Source organism: Aulonocara sp. 'chitande type north' Nkhata Bay, linkage group LG17 (assembly GCF_057382095.1).
Source record: "Aulonocara sp. 'chitande type north' Nkhata Bay isolate Kocher_YH1m ecotype deep benthic linkage group LG17, A_spYH_male_GT1.1, whole genome shotgun sequence".
Taxonomy (NCBI): domain Eukaryota; kingdom Metazoa; phylum Chordata; class Actinopteri; order Cichliformes; family Cichlidae; genus Aulonocara; species Aulonocara sp. 'chitande type north' Nkhata Bay.
The window spans coordinates 11,765,992-11,773,142 of NC_141360.1; the positions used below are offsets into that span (position 1 = coordinate 11,765,992).

General features: G+C 44.4%; 1 long non-coding RNA gene across 1 annotated transcript; it reads right to left on the minus strand.

Moving 5' to 3' along the window:
- Positions 1 to 5,145: 5,145 nt before the first annotated feature.
- On the minus strand, positions 5,146 to 5,807 carry LOC147309708 (uncharacterized). The gene is made up of 3 exons (XR_015125883.1): positions 5,682 to 5,807; positions 5,411 to 5,588; positions 5,146 to 5,324 (listed from the first exon to the last, which is right to left on the minus strand). It is a non-coding gene; the product is annotated as an uncharacterized LOC147309708 (long non-coding RNA).
- Positions 5,808 to 7,151: the final 1,344 nt, after the last annotated feature.

Below are 7,151 nucleotides of genomic sequence, written 5' to 3' on the forward strand. Positions count from 1 at the left end.
GGCCCTGGGGATTTTTAAGAGACAATACACAACTTTATTGTGCGTGTCTAATTGACATAAGCTGACATAGGGCAAAAGAGGGTTTTCCGGGGAAGCTTTCATTTTTAGATTGCAGAGACCGTGACATGAGGGATATGGAAGGATTGACTGAGGCGCAGATGCAGACCATGACCAGGAGAGAAGGCTTCAAGAGGACCAGTGAGAAGCAGGGACCATCTCCAGGACAACTGACAAACAACAGTGGACTGCACCACTGGGCTTCCAGGAGATTTTGAACAGCAAAATCTTAAAATAAAGTGAAAGAGATTCGGCGTTGACGTTGAGGAAGACAACTAAGGTGTACGACATGCTCTGCCTTAAATCGTCGGCGGCGTTGGAACAGAAACTGAGGAATGAAGAGAGCGTACCAAGCTCCAAAGGTGACAGCGCAGAGGGAGACCAGCGTTGGAATTATGACTCTGTAAATGGCACAGACACCAGGAGCCATTACCGTGACTGGGAATGTCAACCTAATGCTGTTTCACTTTGCCATGCAAAGTACTTTGACACTGTGGAGAAGGCCCATTTGCATGTGAGAGCTTAGATTGTTCATCTTTAATATTCCATACAAAGGGTGATGGGAGAACAGTGAAGTGAGGATACACAGTGTGAAACTCCTTTAAGTGTACAATAATGTTGATGTGATATACAGAATGTCAAGAGAGAAATTCTGGTATTAATGTGATTCATTGATTTAAGAATCAAAGGGTGGGATTGTATAGGAATTTCTTTTACTTATGTATTAATCACATTATTTTATTGTATGATACCTTGGGCCACTGGATTTTAACATGTCTCACACTCATACAGTAAGACAATTGGTGGGGGTCTAGTAAGGAAGTTGGGGGAAGCAGACAACTCCACAGGAAGAATCTTTTGTCTCTTTGAGGACTCTGGGAGGTAGCAAGGGAGTGTGAACCTTAAGGTGTGAAACAGCTGTGTACTGCCTTTTGTTCCTGGAGAAGGTATTTAACTGAGAGCCATACTAGGCTCAGGGAGACTCTGCTGACCGTCTGTCAAGCGGTCATGCAGGGACTTCATCAAGCTTGGTTGTCTGTTCTTTGTGTGTTTTGATTAAAGAATGTTAGCTTCCGCTCACCGCTGGTCTGCAGGCTTTATTTAAATGGAAATTGTCCACATCAGGCAAAAAGAAAGCTTTTTGCTAAAAAAAAGATTTAGAGCAGAAGTTTTTTTGCACTGCATTTTAAAATGAAAACATCTTGCATTTATTTACAATTAAAGACACAGAGCAGAAAGTGTGTTACTGTTTTACATCCACAGACACACAACAAAAGAAGCAGGCAACATGAGGTCAAGTTATGGCAATTTTATTTTTGTATTTCAGTACATGTATTTAGATTAGAGTTTTTAAAAAAACAAACAAACGTCCCAAGAAGAAGGATGAGGTGAAAGAAAGGTGGAGAGAAGAGGAAGGAGGAAGAAACTATTGATCTCCTCAAACTCGATGCTGCTGGGTCAGTTTTTTCTCAGCAGTCTGCTCCAGAATCCCCTCCTGTCCTCGGCTTTCTTTTCTTTTTCTTTTGCCTTCAGTTCTTTTAAGGTTTTGTTGAGCTGCTCCTCGGCATCTTTAAATTTTTCTTTCAGCTGCTGTTTGGCGAGTTTCACTTTCTGTTTGAGGAGCTCTTTAGCTTCCTTTCTGTGCTTTCGTATTTCTTTAAGTGCGTCTTTGCAGTCTTTCTTGGTCACCGCAGAGCCGGTCATTTCTTCCTTGAATACCTTCACCTCAATTTTCTCTTCTGCAAGTTCTTCTTGCACTTTCATCAGTTCCTTCTTCATGTTTTTAGTGTAACTCTTTGTATCTTCCATTTCTTTCTTTGCTTCCTGTATTTTAATTTTCTCTTCCTCCAACACTTTTTGAGCTTCCAACAACTATTTCATCAAATTTTCAATCTCATTTTCTGCCTCATGTTTACGTTTTTTCTCCTCTTCAAGTTGTTGCTTTACATACAGTAATTCCTTCCTTAGTGTTTCAGCTTCAGCCATTACATTTGCAGCTTCTTATGTTGCCAACTGCATTTTCCTTTTTTCCTCTTCAAAAGCTTCCTGCACCTCCTGTAATTCCTGAATCACATTTCCTGCCTCCTTCTTTGCAGTTTGATATTTATTTTTGGCTTCTTGTGCTGTGCTTTTCTCTTCCTCCAATGCTTTTTGAGCTTCCAACAGTTCTTTCTTCATGTTTTCATTCTCGTTTTCTGCCTGTTGTTTTCCCATTTTCTCTCCTTTAAGTTTGAGACCCACATGCAGTAATTCCTGCAATACTACTTCAGTTTCAAACTTTGAATTTTTAGCTTCTCCTCTTGATTTTTCTGCCTGTTCTTTTAATTTGACATTTTCAGCCTGTATCATTTAAAATTCTTCTTGCAGGTTAATCAGCTGTACTGAATTGTATGGTGAAGCACTCGCCGATCCTCTTCTCATTCTCCCTCGATTCATTTTGGCCTTTTAACCCTTAAGAACCCAGACCTATTTTTACTTTCATGAAAATTACGGGGGTTGTAAGTTATATCAAATGAATCATATAAAACACATTTCTGAAGGGTTTTTTTGTAATAGCTCCACCCACTGCCCCAGATCTGAAATGTCACATATGCGTCACATTGGGCATACAAGGTACATTTGTTCCATATTTAGAAAGTAATTCTGTAAACACTTTCTTGCTTTTAAAAACAGAATTTCCTTTTTATTTTTAAATTCTTAACATGGGTAATGATGGTAACACTTCTTGGTTTACTTCAACAAGCTTCTTCGAAAAAAAAAAAAAAAATCAGCCCCAATCAATCATGCGCTGACAACACAGAGCATGGTGGTTTGCCAGAACAGGTAGAGATACCTCCTCCGTGACTTCATGTGGTACTTGTACCTTGCAATGCAGGCGTCAAGCAGGTCAATACCCCCCATGAATGTGTTGTACTCCTTCACAATGTGTGGCCTTTTGACCTCAACAAATGCCTTGCCCAATTTGCTCCAGCGACGAACTGTATCTTGAGGCTCAGTTGCACAATAGGATGAGATGAGGGTAACAGATTTGTTGTCACACCACTTCACAATAACCATGCTCTCCTCCTTATTCACCCTGGCATCAATAGATCCTCTGCCTCTCTGGGCAAGACTTTTTTCATCTTCAAGCTGACAACCTGCTAAGCGATTACCACGAAGTGTTCCTACAAAGTAGATCTGTTGCTGAAGAAGTGTGAGCACAAGTGGGGCTGAGGAGAAGTTATCAGCAAAAACTTTGTAGTTTTGCTCAGCTGGCAGAGTTTCACACAACTTCACCACAACATCTCCAATCCCAAGTAAAGTCTTCTTCCCAGTACCACCTTGATAAACAACAAAATCATGGAGCATACCAGAGGATGAGCACTGGGCCCAGATTTTCAATCCCCAGGGGTGGGGCTTTCCCTTCACATACTGCCTTATTGGGCTGTGTGTCCCCTTGAAGGGTACCATTTGCTCATCAACAGAGTTGTACTCCTCTGGGACGATATCCAGGCATTGTTTGCGAAACATTTCAAGCCATAGACGGATCTTCCAGCACTTGTCTTCTGCATCTCTGTGTAATAAATCTGTATTGTCAGTGAAATGTAGAGATCCCAACAGGGTTTGAAATCGGTTGCGGGACATGTTATCTGCTACCATAGGACACCTGGTGTCATTTTCCCAGTATGCTCGATTTCCAGGCATTTGGCATAGACCCATCCTCAGATAGAGACCAATGAGTATTTCTAGTTCTTTAACAGTGGTATTTACATTTCTCAGATGGTTGGATTTTTGTACACTGTATAAATTTGTTTGTTCATTAACAACAGCAGCATATCATCTGTGATGACGTTTTTGAAGTACTCCAGTGGAGTGTGGATCTCATCTGGAAGTTTGGCACAGGGTCCCTTGAATGCGGTCTCAGGGGTTTCGAACGTTTTCTTTCTCCAGGAGAATTTTTGTGCTTTGATAGCTGCCTTGGGCTGCCCAGTGTCCATATGGCTTGAATGTGGCTCTGTCTCTAAATCACTTGAATCACAACTGTCTGAATCACTGGATTCACTTGATTCATCACTCTCCACGTCTTTGTGGGGGATGTAATTAGGGTCGTCAGAATCTTCACCTGAGGTACTTTCACATCCCTCATACTCACTGTCCTCTGTAGTGATAAACTCCAGCGCATCTTGAACACTATATTTTTTCTTTTTATCCATTCTACAAAAGAGTGAAAATGATAAAAAAAAAGGGGGGGGGGGGGGGGTAACTGAAAAACACCTCGACAAAGCTAAAGTAAAGTTCCATCACAAATTTAGGTAATTTAATAAATTAGTTATGCTTGGATTTAGTTAAATATGACTGAGTATTAACAACAAAGAATACATTTACTTAAAATAACTGAATGAGCTAAACTGACTAAGCAAGTGATCAGTTTTTGTCTTTTTGTGACAAATATGTCACATCAGTTTAATGTTTAATGACATATTTGTCACAGCGATATTTAACAAACTGATTCTAGATCAAATTGTTTCAGAAATATTACCAAACTAGGTTACAAGTGACCTATGACATCTTATCTAAAGTTTAGAATTTCTGAATGAGTAAAAGCTTACCTTTGCAAAAAGAAAAGAAAGTTTTTAAAATTAGCATAGTGGTCTCATTAGCTAACCAGGTGGACCAAGACTTTGAAAATGGTGTCTTGAACACCCAGAGTGCCTCACTTGTCACATGACTGAACTAGTTTGTGCAGTAGACGTCACTTAGGGACTTTATTAGTTAAAAGTCAAAGTTAAACCATTATAAATAGTTTTTCTCTAAGTGTAAAGGGGCGGTGACACCAGTGTCACTGTGGGTCCTTAAGGGAGGAACCAACGTATTTGTGATGGACCGAGTTGAAAAACAGGAGGAGCCCAGGAATTATTAGAAAAATATAGTTTCCATTTATTTAACCCCCAAAAATTATATTTACAAGACTAATAAATGTTGAGCTCATAAAAGAGGTCAAAGAAACAAAACTGAACTCAGGCAAAGACTGCAAACTTAACAAACCAAATGACTGTGTTACGGCCGAGACCGTTTCAGACGAGTGACAGGACTCAAACGCAAGACGCCGAACAGCTCGTAAGTATATTTTAAGAATAATGTTTAATGTTTACACAAAATATTCATAAACAAAAGGTGAGCGTAGACGTTAAACTAAATAACGATCTGGTCCGGGTCAGAGAGGACAGCTATTCCGGGGATTGGACTGGAAAGCAAGTCACAAAGGGTCCAGGAAAAGGTCGGGGTCACTGTAACAGAATGCAGATGTTCAAACATAGATAAGGAGGCATATGAATATGTTGTTTGGCTCAGAATCCTCCTTCGTACTGCGTACTTGCCAACGGAGGTCGGAGATGACATAGAGGGGTGAGTAGTCCGGGTGTGTAAATCCAAAAACTCCTGGCGTGGAGGCAGAGAGGCAGGTAGGTAATTTTGGTAATAGCCTGAGGGACTGCCAGAAGGTCCAGCATCCAAGTAGAAGCTCTTCGCCAGGGGTTGACAGTTAGGTGTAGCTGAAAAGGGAGGCGCACAAAAAACAAACATACAGTGAGGCAAGGTGATTCAAAAAAACACGTAGGGAATTTATGGTGGTGGCCTGCACTGACTGATGTTTAGCAGAGAATCTGGCGAAGAGAGATTGAGAACGCTGGCCTTATGAGTCCCCGGCTAATTACCCACAGATGTAAGCGATCAGCAAAAACACTGAGGCCCCTCCCAGGGGTGGAGACGCCGGCTTGGAGGGAGACACACTGGCACACACCCGGACCATGACAGTACCCCCCCTCAAGGGACGCCACCCGGCGGCCGACCAGCACCCGCCCCATGACGTGACCTAAGAAAATCAGAAACCATCACAGAGTCAAGCATCAAAGAACGAGGAACCCAAGAACGCTCCTCCGGCCCATAACCCTCCCAGTCCACCAAAAACTGCAGCCCCCTACCCCGCCGCCGCACATCCAGAATGCGCCGGACAGAAAACGCAGGGTGCCCGCCAATGAGCCGGGCGGGAGGCGGGGGCACCGGAGGCGGGCACAGACAACTAGACACCACCGGCTTCACCTGAGAAACGTGAAAGACCGGGTGAACCCGCAAGGCAGCAGGCAAACGGAGCTTGACAGCCGTAGGGCTGAGGACCCTGTCCACAGAATAGGGGCCGATGTAACGAGGAGACAACTTGCGGGAGGATGCCCTGAGAGGGATGTCTTTCGCGGCGAGCCACACCTTCTGTCCCGGTGAGTAAACAGGCGCAGGAGACCGGCGACGGTCGGCACAGCTACGTTGGCGAGCCACAGCTCGCAACAGCGCCTCCCGCGTACGAGACCAGACCCGACGGCAGCGCTGTAGATGATGCTGGACCGAGGGGACAGCAAGATCAGCCTCCTCCTCCGGAAACAGGGGCGGCTGATAACCCAAAGAGGCCTCGAACGGTGACAACCCAGTAGCAGACGAAACCAAGGAGTTGTGGGCATATTCCACCCACGGCAGATACGAGGCCCAAGTCGCAGGGTTATGACAGGTCACACAGCGGAGCGCGGCCTCAAGCTCCTGATTTAAACGTTCCGTCTGGCCGTTCGTCTGAGGATGGTAACCAGAGCTCAGACAAGGCCTGGCCCCCAAAGCAGCGCAAAAAGAACCCCAAACTTGGGACGAGAACTGCGGACCCCTGTCCGAAACTATTTCCACAGGAATGCCATGAAGCCGAAAAACATGGTCCAACAACAACGTAGACGTCTCAGCCGCAGTGGGCAACTTCTCCAAAGCGACGAAATGAGCAGCCTTAGAAAACCGATCCACGACCGAGAGAATAGTGGTCTTCCCAGCCGAAACCGGGAGTCCCGTAACAAAATCCAGGGCGATGTGGGACCAAGGGCGATGAGGCGTAGATAACGGCTGCAACAGCCCAGCAGGACGGTGAGTACGCGACTTACACCTGGCACACACAGGGCACGCAGCCACATATTCCCGAACATCTTTGTCCAGAGTGGCCCACCAAAAATGTCTCTTAACCATAGAAGTCGTCCTGCCCCTGCCCGGGTGACACGCAAACCTCGAAGCGTGCACCCATTCCAGTACCT